Below are 17,665 nucleotides of genomic sequence, written 5' to 3'. Positions count from 1 at the left end.
ACCAATTGCCTTGCCAAAAAAACAAATAAAAACAAACAAAAAAAAAAAAACACTTCACCTTCCTGATGTCATTGATCTTCTTGAAGAAGGAAGGGCAAACAACAATGACTCCCTTTTGGCTCCAGGATAAAATACAATCTCTTACATTTAAAGTCTTTGGCAATCTGACCCAAATCTTCTTTTCCAGTAACTTTTGCATTAATCCTATTAATGCACTCTGTGTTCTAGGCATAATGGGTTGTTTGCTATTCCTTGAACTTAGTATTCCATCTCCTGGCTCTGCATTTCTGCATAGCTTTCAGCATCCTTCCCTACCCCCCCGCCCCAAATAGCTGGAATATATTCCCTCCTTAAAACTGCTTCTTAAAATCTCTAAATTGATTCAAGGGTTAGCTCATTAGCCACCTCCTCTTAGAAGTCATTTTTTTTCTTTAATTCCCCCTGTTTGTTAATGTTCTTATATGTTTTACATTTGTGTCTGCCTCAAAGCTTATAACTTCATTGAGACTAAGTACTAGTTTTTCATTTTATCTTTGTATCATTAGCACAGTCTCTTGCACATATTAGGCAATTGCTAAATGCTTGATGGATTAGAATGGTCCTAAGATACACCAGACTCCACTTTCTTGCCCCTACCATCAAACACCATGCTTTCATTTTGAGTAGGTTATCCTCTAACACTCATAATGTGGCTACTTACTATCTGTGTGACCTTAAGCAAGTTACATTACTTCCTTGGGCCTTAATTTCCTTATAAAATGAGATCTCCAAATTCTGTTCCAGTTCTAAATCCCACAACAACATTCTACCTCAACTTGTTTCCCCTATGTGAAGGCACCCTCCTGTACTGTGAATCAACTTCTGAGTAATAGAATCCATAGCAGGGAGCCTCTCAAAGCATTCTTTCTGGTGTCAGGCTCGTGCTCCAGTTCCAGGAACTCTACTTCCCAGGAGAACTTATCAGACCAAGCAAACATCCACACTCGAGGCATTCATGAAATATTGATCATCTAATTTGAGTTTCTCAAGACATCCAACCTGGCTTTAACTGTTTGACAAATTCATATGTCATTTACTAATAACAGATTCCCCAATGCCTGCCCTATGCAACACAAAGAAGAGAATGTATCAGAAATCTGAACTTCACTACATTCTCTCCAGGATGTTTGAAAATGCACTGGAGAGATAGCCTCTTAACCCAATTCATGCATTTCAGGCCTCAGGTAAACAGGCATACCCTTCTGGTACCAGATCAAGGATACTGGTTGAATAAGATTTTTGTTTCTTTCCCAGTGCTCACCTTCTCGAGGTTTCTTAAAAGAAGGAATAAGAATAAGAAGGAGGAGGAATCCATTTTGGGGACAGCATATTGGAGCTTGATGCCATGATAATTGAGTGCCCATAAGATGGATTATCTATTTGGGAGATGTAAAAAGAAAAGAGGAAAAATATATAAATAGTCATTATCTTAAACAAAATATTGAATTGCTGATCCAATAATCTAAATTCCACTAGTTAAGGATAGAAATCCTTGACAAAAGTCATGGGGATGAGATAGGGGACAGATGGGAGATGCTAATAGTTAGAACAGATATATTTAATAGGAGTTGCTGAGGACATCAGTGGTCACACAGTAAAACCCAAAGTGTAACTGCCATTCTCACATGAATAATTATCCAGTCTCTGCTTGAAAATGTCCAGTGACAGGGAAGTCAGTGCCTCCTGGAAAAGTCAATGGTGTTTTTGGACAGCTTATTATTAGGAAGTTTCCTTTATATTAAGTTGAAATCTACATCCTACTAAGTTCTACCATTGGATCCTTACTCTTCCCTCTGAGGCCAAGCATAGTAAATCTAATCTCTCTTCCACAGTCCTTCAAATATTTGAGATCAATTATTTTGCTCTCCCACCTCTAAAATATCTCTTCTCAAGGCCAAATAGCTCTATTTTTTCCCTACTGATAGATGAAATTGTCCACATCATCCTGATTCTCTTCCTCTTAATGCATTTTATTTTGTTAACATTTCTAATAAAAAGCAGTGTATTGAATTTAACAGTAATCTAGATTGGGTCTATCCAAAGAAGAGCCCAGCAGAACTATTACTTCTCTTGTTTGGGATATTGTTATTGTTTAATCATTTTCAGTCATGTCCAACTCTTCATGACCTATTTTGGGGTTTTCTTGGAAAATATACTGGAGTAGTTTGCCATTTCTTTCTCCAGCTCATTTTACAGATGAGAAAGCTGAGACAAATAGGGTCAAGACTTGCCCTTGGTCATGCAGCTAGTAAGTGTCAGGCTGTATTTAAAGTCAGGTCTTCCTGACTCCAGGCCTAGCACTCTCTCTACTGCACCACCTAGGCTTCCAATTTGTTCAGGATACTGAAGTCCTACTAATATAGGCTAAATAAATTGTTCAAGATACTAAAGTCCTATTAATATAGGCTAAAATTGTTGGGGTTGTCATATAAGCTGATATTAATCTTGTAGTGTATTAAAATCCCAAAGATTTTTTTTTACATGATTTCTGTTTGGCCACATATCCTTCATCCTGAATTTGCATATTTTATATATGTTATGTACACATAGGTCTTACCACATCACTCCACAATTCAATAAACTTCACAGGCTCCTTATAATCTGAGATCAAACCAAAAGGAAAAAAAAAGCCTCTTGTTGGTTTTAAAAATTCTTCATGGCTTGCCCCATTCCTTTTTCTAGTTTTCTTATACTTTACTCCCTCCCATCTGTTCTACATTCCATTAACTATGACCTCCTTGTTACTGTTCTTTCAATCACATGCTCCATGTCTCAAATGACTCTCCCCAATTCCTGGAATGCTTTCCCTCCTCATCTCTTCTTCATAGCTTCTCTGGCTTCCTTCAAGTCTTAGCTAAAATCTCACTTTCTGTGACAAGATTGTCCAGGTCTTCCTCAATGTTAGTCTGTCAGGCAATAAATATTTATTAAGCTCCTACTACATACCAGGTATTGTGCTAAGCAGTGGGGATCCAAAAAAAAATACCATTGTTGATTTTTAGGAGCTCATAGTCTAATGGGGAAGACAAACAACTATGTACAAACAAGATATAAACAAAATAAATCAGTACCCACCAAATTAGCATTATTCATTAATATATCCTCCTAAAATGTAATATCTTGAATTTAACACAGTAATCCAAATAACATCTTATTAGGACATAATTAACATACACATTCTAAACAAATTATTCACTCCATATCTTTCCATCTTTTGCTGAGAATAACTTCTTGCAGATGTTTGTCCAATGTTTTGCTGAAATCCAAGTTTACTCTCCCAAGATCATTTTTCCTCATCTTCTTAACAACAAAAAAGATATAAAATTTGTCTAAATGATGTTTTTAACAAAATGAGTGAATAAACAAGTATACAAATATTAAGCATTTACTAAATACCAAGAACTATGCTAAGAGCTGAAAATACAAAGACAAAAGTAAAGATAATTCTAGTCCTCAACAAACCTACATTCTAAAAGGGGAGACAACATAAAGAGGAGAGGGTTTGGTAAAGAAATTTTGATTTGGAAAGTTACACAACTTAGGTTCCATGGAGTGAAGCACAGGGAAGGAAATTGACATAATTTTTACAGAAGCAATGAAAAAGTTTATTTGATTTTCATTCCATAAATGAAAAGCATGATGGTGGTGGCTGGTAAAGAGATGAACAGATAGTGAAGCAAACATGGCAGGAGTCAAATCTAAATAAAATGAGTGACATATAACTAACCATTAGAACAATATGGTTTCAGGGGAAGAGTTCTGGGGATGAAAGGGTTAAGTCTTCCTGGTTTTGGTTTCTGGTCCAAGGAGATGACAAAGGAGCCATAGAACATGATTTCTTTAGTGTTCACTTCTTCTTTTTCTAAATATTCTCAATGCATTCATTAGTAATCTTTTTCAGATTTTTTCAAGTATTTATTTTTGGAAAATTGGGCTATTTGGTCACATCTTATTCTCTAGTATCTTTCCCTCCCCCCACAATTCCTTAGAGATAATTGACAGTAGATTGGCCATATTTACCAATACTCTCAGTCCCCTTGGTTGTGGTTTATTTGGGCCTGATCATACGAACTCATCAAAGTCAATTAGTTGTTCTTTTGTTTTCTTTTCAGGCACTTTGTTTCAGTTCCTGGTTAACACTTTTTTTTCCCTCTCCTCTACATTTAGAAGATCACCTCCCTTAAGGAGGAGACAAACAAATTATAGGAGGAAGAATTTTGCCTTCTCTCCATTATATATGATTATCATTCCATCTGTCAGAAGTAGGAATCCTGCCACTTCATTGATTGCTTTCCTGATCTCCAACATAGTTTTAGAGGATTTTTTGAGATAGCCAATATTTATATAAGGCCTTTGTATGTAAATTGGTAGAGGAAAAACTCAGTCCTTACACCAAAAGGAGCATGGAGGCTATTCTCTTCTTTCTGCTATGTAGATTGAGAGGAACTGAAAGCTTGATGAAAATAAATCACATTCCAATAATCAATCCTGTGGGCTTAGGCTATATCACCAGTAAAGACCAAGTAAGGTGTTCTGAATAAGAAAAAGTCATTCACATGGGTGGCTTTTAGTCAGCCAGTCAATCAATTACCATTTATTAAGCACCTACTATTTGTGAAGCACTATGTAAAGTAACAGGGATAAAATGAAAAGACAAAAATCAACCTCTACTCTCAAGAAATTCAGTCTAATGAGGGAGATAAAATGCAAATAATATGCAAATAAACTGCATATAGGATCAATTTTGGGGGTGGAATAATCATAAAGGGAAGGCACTAAGTTTAAGAAGGACTAGGAAAGGCTTCTTGCAAAAAGTAGGATTTTATCAGACAATTGAAGGAAGCAAGGAAAAACCAGGAGGAGGAAGTGCAGAGAAGGGAGAGCTTTCCAACCATGGGATTCAGATGTAGAAAATGTTCAATTTTGGGAGATACGGTGTTTTGTTTAAGAAACAACAAGGTGACCAGTGTCAATGGGTTGCAGAATGAGTCGAGATGGAAGGAGTATAAGATGTAAGAAGAATGGAAACATGGTGGAGAAGACTAGATTATGGAAGGATAAAGTTTTTAATGCTTCATTATTTCAAGCAGTTTTTCAGTTGATTCTCCAAGTATGTATGATCCAAGACAATTCCGAAGGGCTAATGATGGAAAATGCTATGCACATCCAGAGAAAGAACTATGTAATCTGAATGCAGATTGAAGAATACTATTTTCACTTTTTTTATGTTTTCTTTCTCGTGGTTTTTCCCTTTTGTTCTGATTCTTCTTTCACAACAAGACTAATGTGGAAATATGTTTAATATGATTGTACATGTATAACCTATATTAGAACACTTGCCATCTTGGGGAGGGGTCAGGGAGGGATGGAAGGAGAAAAAACTGAAACTCAAAAATCTTATAAAAGTGAACATTAAAAACTATCTTTACATGTAATTGGAAAAAATAAAATACTATTAAGTGGAGAAAAATGTCGTAAGATGATCAGCTGTGAACTTAGCTTTCCTCAACAATACAATGATCCAAGACAACTTTGAAGGACTTATGATGAAAAATTCTATCCATCCCCAAAGAAAGGACTTATGGTGTCTGAATACAGATTGAAGCATACTATTTTATTTTATTTTTGTCTATGTTTTCTTTCACAACATGACTAATGTGGAAATGTTTTGCATGACTTACATATGTATAACCTATATCTAATTGCTTGCTTTCTCAATGAAGGTGGGGATGGGGTGGGAGGAAAGGAGAGAATTTGAAACTCAATGTTTTAAAAACAAATGTTAAAAATTGTTTTTACATGTAACTTGTGGGAAATAAAATACTAAATAAATTCAAGAAAAAATGGTGTAAAAAAAGAAAAGATGAGCAAGATGCTGTCAGAAAAAAATGGAAAAACTTACATGAACTGATGCAAAGTGAAATGATAAGAACTAAGATGACACTGTACCCAGTAACAGTTACCTGTTATATGATGATCAACCATGACTGACATCTATTCTCAGCAATACAATAATCCAAGACAATTCCGAGGGACTTATAATAAAATATGTTATCCATCTCCAGAGAGAGAATGGATGAAGTCTGAATGGAGACCAAAGTAGACGTTTTCTTTGCTTTCTTTATTTTTCTTGTTTTTTTTCTGCATTTTATTTCACAACATGAGTAACGTAGAAATATGTTTTGCATGACTACATATGTATAACCTATATAAAGTTGTTTGCCTCCTCAATGAGGGAGAGGGAGGGAGAGAATTTGGAATTGAAAATTTTTAAAAAAACAAATGTTAAAATTTGTTTTTACATGTAATTGGGGGGAAATAAAATATTAAATTAGGTTAAAAAAAGAAAATTATTTTGGCAACTGAAGGAAGAACTACATAGTAAGGAGATACTTGTGGCAGGCAGAACAAACAACATGTTATTGTAGTAGTTTAGGCATGGTGAGATGAAGGCCTGCACCAGTGTGGTGGCAGTGCCAAAAGAGAGAACAGGCATATATGGGGATGAAGGTCAGAGAATGAGAAGTTGAGGATGACACCTAGTTTGCAAGCCTGGGTGATTGGGAGGATGGTGGTATCATTGACAGGAATAAAGAAGTTAGCAAGACAGAGAGGATTCAGAGGGAAAAGATGATGAGTTCAGTTTTGGACAATTTGAGTTTAAGATATCTACAGGAAAATCAATTTGAGATTCCTAAAGGGCATATGGAGATGCAAGACTAGAAGCCAAGGAGAGAGGTTAAGGCTGGATAAGGAGATCTGAGAATCATTCATTTGCATAGAAATTATCATTCAAACCATGGGAGGTGATGAGATCACCAAATGGAAGAGTATAGAGGGAAAATAGAAGAACGTCCAGGACAGTGTTTTAGGGCAGACGTGTCAATCACACTGCTGGCAAGGTGCATGTGGCTGGCAACATTTTTTGGATATGCCTGAACCAGAGTAAATACAATTGGGAAATACTTAACAAAATTCATAAAAATACAATAAAACATTGATAATATATTTTCAAACTAAGTCAATGTGCAGCCTTCAGGAATCCTTATGCATGGATAAGTGACCCCAGTTTCCATTTGAGTACGATACCACTGTTTTAGGAAATAAAAGTGATGGATAAAGTTAGCCAACTGTAACTACTAGAGTCTATGGGTGAAAGATAAGTGGACAAAAGTGTGTGAGTTAAATCAGGGCCTACAGAACAGGTGACAGAGGTGGCAGTGTTGAGCATATAATATGAAAGGTTCTAAAGGCATTTCATGTAAGAACAAAGGAAGCACCAACCATAGAGAGAAGAAAGAGATGACAGTGAATTAATATTAACTCTATATAAATGATAAAGTATGTACAGTAATTTGCAAACTTTAAGGTATAATATATATTATATCCTAGCTGTCATCATTATCATCATCACTATCCCCATCTTCTTCTTCTTCCTCATCATCATTTTAACCACCAGGAAATACACTGGGATTAATGTGGATGTTTTCTGTACCAACACAGATTGGAACCCCACTATAACTTGTCAGACCATTTGCAACAGTGTACCCCAAAAATTATCAGTCTACCCAATGATGATTCTTCCTGAACTGAGCAAGGTGGGCCCTCATATGGCAAAGGTATAGTAAGCTGCTAGTCCTACTGCTAGCCTTTTTCAGCTTAGAGGTACAGTCAGAGTCTGAGATATACTAGCATAGGAGTCAAGGACCTAGGATCATATCCATGACACAAGGAAGCATTAGAGGATGATGTAAGGACAATGCACAAAAGTTTTAATAGCAACATACTTGAATTTAAGGCAAATTGTTTTAAAAGCAAAAATATTTTCGAGAACAAGAGTTTTGAATTAAATGATTATAATGATCATACAATTATATTGTTAAAAAATGTGAATTAAAATCACTCATGGTGTCAAATGACTACTGCAGTTAGACTTCTCCAGATTAAGGACAATTGTATTGTTGACTTCTCACTTCCCCTTTAACAACTACTACCAATTTGAAAGATTGTTGAACTTTGGTTTGGAAATAGCATCGGGTAGACCTGTGTCAGATGTGATATTTTCATGTCTAATTTAGTCTATTTCTTTCAGCTAGTGAAGACGCACACAACCATAGAGTTCCAGTGACTATTTCTCGTGAAAAACCATTTATCATATGTACACTGGATGAGATGTATCTGAGTGCTGATGTTAAGTTTTTCTTTACTGAGAATCAAAATGAGAAAAAAAATAGTTCAAGAAATCTAATGTCTTTTCTATTCTGCAGATAGTGCAGTCTATGGTTTCATATGCTGAAGAAACTGAAGTAAAGCATACAGACTAAACTCAAATAGATAATGAAAATCCTGAAAGTGTGTCCATGAGGATGAAGTACATAAATGCACATCCTGGATTTGGAGGGGAAAGGTTGACAGTGATTATAGCATCCATAAATAAACATGTGAACCACAAATAAGGATGTTCTTTTAACTCACAAATGAAAACCTCTTTAATCAGAGTGGACAAGTTGTGTGAGGGTAGAGAAGTAAGCTGGTGAACACTTCCGAGCTACAATCATTTTTCTGTAGTTCATTTGAGGCAAATTGAAGAGTGATTCATAAATAATAATATTCTTCTGAGTTGGATTTGTACCCACAGAACAAAAAGCATTTTCATAATCTTCTTGGACAGTCAGTTTTTTCTGATGTTAAACTTACTGTCATCTTACCTGAGGCACTCTGATGAAACAAAATTACTCTCTACAACTCAAAATCGTTCCCCAACTCTACATAATAATACCATTTTAGAGCTGGAACTCGCTATAATAAATTTACCTAGAAATAGTTACCTTGTCAGTCAATATTGAGGGAAATTTGTGCATGGGGCAGCATTAGAACCTAGCAGTCAAGGGAGAAGACATTTTGCTATATTAGTTTTGAGATGTTTTATGAAACTTATTTTATTATTAACACACTAACAAGAGCTAAAGCAGGACTTGGGGATTAGTCAAAAAAAAGAGTTTTTGTTGTTCAAGTGTTGAGCAGGTCTCAATGATCATCCTCACAATCATAAGATGAAATTAATAGAAGTAACTTAATGATGCAGATAGAGAGCAAATGAGTTTTATAGGCTAAAGGGAATGAGCTATCACCTTCAGACTTGGTGTATTTTCATGCCAAACTTTCCCAAATGTACTTAGTGATAAGATTTGACTGCTACCTAATGTATGAATTCTTGGAAAATTTCATGTCTGTTCAGTTCAACTCCGTGAGGCCTTCCCTAATACCCCCAAAAGGAAGGAATATAGTCCTCCTCCTCTGAATCTCCATAGTCCTTCATCTGTCTCTTTTGTGCTGTGTTCCATATCTTCCCAATAATCATGGTCACTTTTTTGCATCTGAGTTTGCTTCCTATTTATGCTACCTTTTATTATATATGTGATAATGGGGATAGACAAATGAAGGGGTTGGACTAGATATAAACTAGATGAGCAATCCTTTCCAGATAAAAATCCTATTAGGTTGTGAATCTACACCCTTATTAGATCACCATCTCCATGAAAGCAGGCATCAAGCCTTCTCCTGTGCCTAGCACAGGGCCTTTTCAAAGTAAACATTCAATAAGGATGTTAGTCTAAATTGAATGAATTAGCATAAAAGATGAGAGAGGGCTTGTTGAAGATATAGTGCTTTAGAAATTCAAATTATTAGCTGTGTGACCTGGGCAAGTCACTTAACCCCAATTGCCTAAAAAATAAAATTAAAAAAATTTTAAAATGTTTAAAAAGTAGAAATTCAAATTATGATTTTATATAATGTGATATGTAAGCACTACAGAGGCTCTATGGCTTGATGGATAAAGCATTGGATTTGGAGTCAGAAAAAGCTGGGTTCAAATTTCTACTCAGGAACATACTTGTTGTAGAAAGTCATGCCTCTGACCCTTAGTTTTCTTAACTATAAAGTAAGGTTAATAATGAGAGTTACCTTACAGAAGTATTGTAAAGATCAAATTGAATATAAAACATAATCAGCTGAGCCTTATATGCTTCATAAATTTCAGTTTAAAAATCTCATTATGCTATATAAATGTGATTGCTTTTGTAAAAGAGTGCCCTGAAAGACCCTCTGAAGATATGGGTTAGCTTCTTCTGAATATGAAACCAAAACAAAACCCAAAACAATAATTAACATTTATATAGAACTTATTGTGTGTTAGGTCTGTGCCTTATAATTATTAACACATTTGATCTTCACAACAAACCTGGGAGGTAAGTGTTATTATTATTATTACCAGTTCATAGAGGCAGAAATTAAGTGACTTGTCCAGGGTCACATAGCTAGAAAGTAGCTGAGACTAGCTCTGAACTTAAGTCTTCATGACTCTGGGCATGAATTACCCACTGTGCTACCTAGCTGTCCTGTGGTTGCCTAACAACAAAAAAACAAGACAAAGACAATGACTTTTTCCAAATTAGCTTCTCGCTGCCTTTTTTTTTAACCTGTTCATCTATAAGGGAGAACAAAAGAGATTTAGAGTCTGAAAACTGGGTAATCTCCAACTACAGAACCTTTTTTGTTAGAAGGCCAAAAATTAAAATAATCAACGGCTTATAATCTAGCCTTCAGAGAACGAAAATTGGAATATATCCCAAACACTCATCATAAATTAGGGCAAAATCTGTAACAGGATTCAAACCCCTTGACCAAGTAGAGTCTAAGGAAAGCACAAAGCTTGAGTGCACTAGCTAGTTAGGCTGTGGCTACTCTTTGATTTGAAGATTTGACACGTAGAGGCTGAGAATGTCCTACTAGCAAGATGAGAAGCATCAAAGCCAAGCTTCTGAGAGAACAAGATATAAAGCTTAAATTGAAGGAAGAGTTTCTAATGGAACCTAGGAAAAAAAGTAGTCTTTTTTAAAAATTTTTCTAACAGAGTTGAAGAAAGCTTATAAGCTTTAAGCTAAGAAAGTATAACAACACTTGCTTTTTCTCAAGGAAGATATAGCCAAAGATTCCAGCTAAGTATGAAGTTGGTAGAGATAGAATACAGCTGAATAACATTCAACCAAGACTACTATCCTAACTGAGGCATGTCCATTGAAAACTACGAGACAAGCATGGTGGATCTATACAGTGATGTCTATTACTTCAATAGGTAACAGGCCTGTTGGGAATAGCATGCTGACCTCACTAAAAACAATAGCAGCCTTGTAAAGATGTGAATTGCCCTGCCATGTTTATGGCTTTTTCATACATGTTCTGGTGGGCTGAGGTGTCTCCAGGACACATGACATTATTATATAAGGTAATAGAACCTAAATATACATTGTATATTTATATTTATATTATGGTAGGTAATTATATAAAATCCTCTTCTATAAAATCCTCCTTCCGTGCCTGATTTTGACATAAAGATAACTGAGCTTTCTTGAAGGCTGTATCAGTGCAGTACAAGCTCTGGAAGTCCAGAGCTGAAAAGACTTTGAGTATAGATCAGTTGACAGTGTTATCCAAGGACCAGCTTAGAACACTTTAGAGAGATTCATTGCCAAGGGTTGAATGCAAACAAATATATATATTTTTTGGGGGGGACAGAACAGATTACAAAGACCGTCAGCATAAAACAGACTGCCATCTGCTCTGGTAAAGGGAGTTTCCAAAACAATGAAATCACAGATACTATTATTATTGATGTATGTTAATATCATTGTTGTTATTCATGCTTTTCCATACTCCTGTAATTTTAAATCTTTAACCATCTTCACTGAACCCACTGTGATCTCAGTCCAGAAAACACCTTGCCTTCTACCACTTCCTTTATGACTCCAAACATCATCATTAGATATCTCTTATTTAGACCTGTTTCAATTGGTGTTATCAGCACAGTAAATATTTTACTTCTTCTGAATTTTCCCTCTGGGAATCCTCCTTTTTGAACTGCAGTACAGCTTCTCATTTCAAAGGAACCACTGAAAATATCAGCTATTGGTGGGCACAGCATATTTGATATGCTGGAGTAAAACAATGCATCTGATATGAGCAGAAATGTAAGCATCCATGTGCTTATCCTTGAAATTAACAAGCAGTTAGAAAGCTATGAATACACATGACACTGACTAGCAAAACTAGGACCTCTCTGAGGCTGATTCCAAAGTTCATATGTTAAAATCAGAGCACATGAGTTTGTGTGCCCTTCACTCAAATAGGGTGAATGTGGCTCCAGTCTGGATAGCTGCTCTGGTTAAGTCAGACCAGGTTAGCCAAACACAGGAGAAGCTAAAACAAAACATGCAGAAATGGTCACCAAACCAGGAGAGACACTCAGAATCCTCATGTATTGTTTAACTTGGGTTTCAAAAGATGGGGAAGTCTGAGTCCCTGGGGAAAGGTGATGGGGGAGAACCCAGTTGTAAAAAAATGATCTGTGACATGAAATGACAATAGACACCATGCTGTTTATTCAAAACAGAGGTTATTTATGGGTCAAGTCATATTGGAGGTATAGTTAATTCTCTAGAGGGTTGGATATCCTGAGGCTCTAATAAGTAAAGCCTGGATGCAAAGACAGTTATATTGTGTCACTGTTTCTGCCAGTATTTTCCAGGTATCTAACTTTGATTCTTCTTTCCAAGTCTTAGAAGGGGGCAGATTGGGGGATGGGGAGAATTCTTTCTTTTATGAGTTGAATTAGATGGCCACTGAGGTTACTTCCAACTTCAATTCTGTAATTCTGTGGCATCACACATCACTAGGACAGAAGAGGTCTTCAAAACTCAGACCTGTATTTCTCTTCTATAGCTTTCATTTCAGAGCTTTCCCACTAATTCAATTAATTGAATATTTCTCAATACCTACTAAAACAAAACTGTTTTCTGTCTTCAGGTGATATGTGTTGTTCAAATAGTAATTTTGCAAGGTATTTTATGAAACTGACTATTAAAAGGACATGATGCATTTGTAATACTATTTGATTTGAAGAGATATTCTCTAATATCTCTTCCATCTCAGACATTATAGGCTTCTAGGATTACAGGTTTTAAAACGGTCTTATACCTACTCCTCAATATAATTTCCTGTCAAATTAGAGCATTTGCCATAGTGTGCAAATAGCATTCAGAGCTCTATGGAGTAAAACACAGGGTTAAATTGCCTAAGCTAGTCTTCCTCTTTACATAGATCCCTGGAACTCTTCCTTCCTTTGATACATTTTGGATCAATGCAAGTATTCTTTCCACAAAAATCAAGTCAGTGAAGAATCTTTGCAGAAGGGTTCTTCAGGTTTTACAAAATCAGTGAAGATTTTGGGTAATACATGTCTAATGAAATATACACATCCTTCCATAGATCTTCCATAGAGCCTTTTTAAAAAAATATTTCACTGAAATTAATACAGTCCTTAGATTTGCCATCCTTTACGTTTTACTCTCATTCCATGATCAATACAACTTCTATTTTGGTCTTATATGCCTGCCACTTCTTTTGGGCAAACCCTGGTTGGTAATATATTTTAGTCTACTTATGTATCCACTATTCTTTTCTCCATTGGCCTTATGATTATGTAGATGTTTGTGTCCTCTAAGAACTCAGCATTTGTTTCATCATTTGCACTCATGTAGTATTACTAGGAGAGTATTGATGTTGAAAAGAAGTAGTTTCATAAACAGGGAACATGTATAATCATGAAAAGCACTAGGCAGTTTCTGAAAGGAAAACTACTCATGTCCTCCTTTTTAGTTCTAGGCTCAGATAATCACCCATGGGCAATGCCTCTTCAAGATATTTATACTATTCTACTAATCAATGGGCTGTCTATCTAGAGGCAATTCATAATCAAGGCAACATAAATTCTTCCTTCACTTTGTATTTATGCATAGGTTACTAGAAAGAACTCCATTGAATGATCATGGATGTCTTCCTAACTATCTAGCCACTGCTTTCTAATCTTCTGGCTTATCATCCCCCTTTCATCCTCTAAACAAGAGTGTCCTTGGTGCCACTACCCTAACTTTTTTTCTCTCCTTCTCTTCCCCTCCCTTCCTCCCCTATCATATTATAAATTTGTCAAGGTTCAGTTTTCATTACAATGTTTGTGATTCCCAAAGCTATATATCTATCTTTAATCTCTCCACTAAATTCCAGTTCTAAAATGCTGACTTTTAGATGAATATCTCCACCTCAATCTAACATTGGCATTTCAAATTCAATCTATCAAAAATGGAATTAATTATCTACAAACCCACTCTTTCTACAAACAACCTTATTTTTATCAAGGCCTATTTTATTCTCTTCATATTGCCAGTTCCTAACATGGTATCTCCAGGTTATATAGGAATTAAATTAATGTTTATGGAATTTATTTTAATTAAAGAGAAGGGATCTAAATATGAGGAGAAACAAAAAACATTTCAGCAAATATTTCCAACAAATTGATTTATGATGGACAATATACTAGACATTCTCCTAAAATTAATTTCTTAATAAATGTTTTTCTGGAGGTTGCTTATCTCCTGCCTGTATTTCACTGCAAAATTTTTGAAGGAAAAATTATGTTTTACATCTTTTCTGTGTGACTATTAGCTTACCACAGTGGTCAATATAGAGTAAGTTTTCAATAAACACTTTTTAGTTCAATAACAACAACAAAAATTGTCCCCTTACACCAAAATATTTTAGTAATATTTTGTACAGAATTAGAAACAAAGATATTCATTCATTGGTACATGAATATAATGTAATATTACTGCTCTGTAAGAACTGATAGACATGATAAATCTAGAGTAGCATGGGAAAACCTATGAAATGATATACAGGGACGTAGACAGAAGAAGAAAAAAACTATACACAATGACAAATATAAGGCAAAAAATAAAACAATAGTCAAACAATTGAAATTTAATGCTTTGGAAGTGGTAATGACCAAACTTTACAGCAAAAGAGGTATGAAAAGGCATTTGTCTCCCTTATTTATAGGGGTGAGGGGGCAGATGACTATGGATATGTAATAAAGTCATACTTTTTCAATATTTTAATCAGTTTTGTTGAAAACCCTCTTCTTTTTTTAATTCCTTGTTATAAGAGGTTACTCTCTGGGATGAGGAAATAAGTTGAATATATTGGAAAATGGAGATGATATAAAACAAAAGATATAAATAATATTTAAAATACTTTTAAACTGTTTGCAATTGTATTTAAGTGACATTGCATAAAAACCTAGATTATTTTGTATTACTTGCATCAATTCATTCTTTAAAGAAAATGCAGTGCTTTTTTTTTCTGAAAACTGAAAAATATCCTTATGAACCTTGAATCTATCACCTAATAGATCTGCTTAAAGAGCTCAATTTTTAAATATATTTTTTCCCTTAAATTGGGGTATGACTGTAGCAGAAACCTACAAGCTATAAACAATTTGGTTGTGAGAAATATGTGTGGAAAGGCAGGCAATATTTTTAAATTTATAAATGTCTTGGAAAGAAAGGCCCCAAAGGAACAGATGGAAGCTGTAGGGTCTGAAATAAAAGAGCAAAGAGGGCAATTAGGCCAACTGTCTGACTGGGCTGTTCTCTAGGACTTCTTTCCTCTATATATTACCCCCTGCATCCTGCCTCCCAGCTCTGCTATGATCTGCCTCTAGCAGGCTCTGAACTCCCTAGCTATCTTTTATCAAAGCCCTTCTTCCATCTGTTCCCTCAACTTCTCAGTGATTGTGGCCTCCAGATGAGCTTCAGCTCTAGTGAATCAGATTGATAGTTGATCAAAAAGGCAATGCCTGACATGATTTCCCTACAGCCACCCCCATCTGTTATTGGTTATTTCTATACTAATAGCAACCAAATTGAGAAGACATTTAAAATGTAGTACTACAATAACCAAATGGCTATAATTCCAATTATTTTTAAATGGCCTAAGTGTACCCAATTACTGAATTGCAAGCTGTGTATAATTAGAAAAATATTGGGGGTTGGAATATGTTTGTAACTTTGGCATGGGGTGGGGGATGGAAGGAAAAGTACAGGGAAAAGCTAAATTTAGAGTCAGAGGATCTGGGTTGAAATTTTAGCTTTTAACACTTATGACCTATACAAATAATTTTATTACTCCAGGCCTCAGTTTCCTAATCTAAATAGAGAGACAGAGAGAAAGAGAGAGAGAGACAGAGAGACAGAGAGACAGAGAGAAAGAGAGATGTAGAGAGAAAGAGAGAGAGAAAGAGAGGAGAGAGAGAGAGAGAGAGAGAGAGAGAGAGAGAGAGAGAGAGAGAGATTTTAGGTTAGATGGTAGCTTAGTTCCCTTTTAGCTCTAAATCTATTATCTTTGATAAGAAAGCATTTGTACTTTGGGTTAGAAATGTACCATGGAAGTTTCAAAGAAAAGCAATTGCAGTAAGTACATACACATGTTTTCATTGGATTTCATCCTTCCTACAGACACCAAATTGAAATTCCTAAAGTACTGGTCAGACTATTTCACTCTTCTGCTCAAGAAATTTCATTGGCTCTCCATTGCCTATGAGAAAAAATACAAACTTTCATGTGACAATTACAGCTATTTACAGTCGAGCTTTTTCCCCCCAAACTGATAACACATTTGTCACTCTATACTCAAGCTAAATTGTCCTATTTCATCTTCTCCATAAACAACATTCCCTTTCCTAACTTTGTATCTTTGCACAGGCTTTTTCCCAAGCTTGGAATGCCCTCCCTTCTCACTTCTGCCTTTAAGGATCAACTAGTTCTTTCTAAGGTAAAGTTCATGTACTACATCTGTCAAGAAGCCTTTCCTGATTCTCCCTATTAGTGACCATCTTCACTTTGGAATCTCTTTGTATTAAACATATACATATACACATTGTGTGTTCTGTGTGTGTGTGTGTGTGTAGTAAATACAGGAGATATATATGTATATATATATTATGTATGTATATGAAGGATATAGTATATATACAGTATTTTTGTGTATATATATACATATATACATATATATGTATATATACACACATATATTCATATCTATCTATCTATACACACACTGTGAACATATTATATCTCTTCAGTAGAATGCAGGCTCCTCAAAGGTTTTGAGAGAATCTCACTTTTGTATTTGTATCTCTATCCCTCAGCAAATATATCCTGGAAATAGTAGGGACTTAATAAATATTGATCATCTGACTGATTAAATTGCTTGGAAGAAATGATACCGATCTCATTGCTCTACCAAAAAAAAAACCTGTAGCAAAATTTGACACTTAGAAATATTTTATCAAATCCTTTTTTTTTCTTTCTTTTCTTTTTTCTTTTCTTGCTACTTATTAGGAGAGGCTCCCTCAAAACTTAAAACCAGAGTGATGTGGTCAAAAAAAGTGATAAATTTAAAATCAGATGACCAAGGTTCAAACATTGTTGCTGCTTTTTATCATTTGTATGACTGGGAAAAGTCATTTAATTCTTTTGGCCTCCATCTCCATTTCCTGTTTTCTTGTTCATAAAATGAGGGGGTTGAAAAACAAAACAAAACAGGGTCTATTCCAGCTTTTTGATCTTTGAACTGAGAGAACTATAGGATTTAGGGGCCTGATGGGGACTGTGTTTATTTGATGCCAAATCACTGGTTGGTTTCAGCCAATTTATTCAATCAAGTAGTTAAT

Source organism: Vombatus ursinus, unplaced genomic scaffold (assembly GCF_900497805.2).
Source record: "Vombatus ursinus unplaced genomic scaffold, bare-nosed wombat genome assembly UNPS02000580.1, whole genome shotgun sequence".
NCBI lineage: Eukaryota > Metazoa > Chordata > Mammalia > Diprotodontia > Vombatidae > Vombatus > Vombatus ursinus.
Note: the sequence above shows the minus strand (reverse complement) of the source record.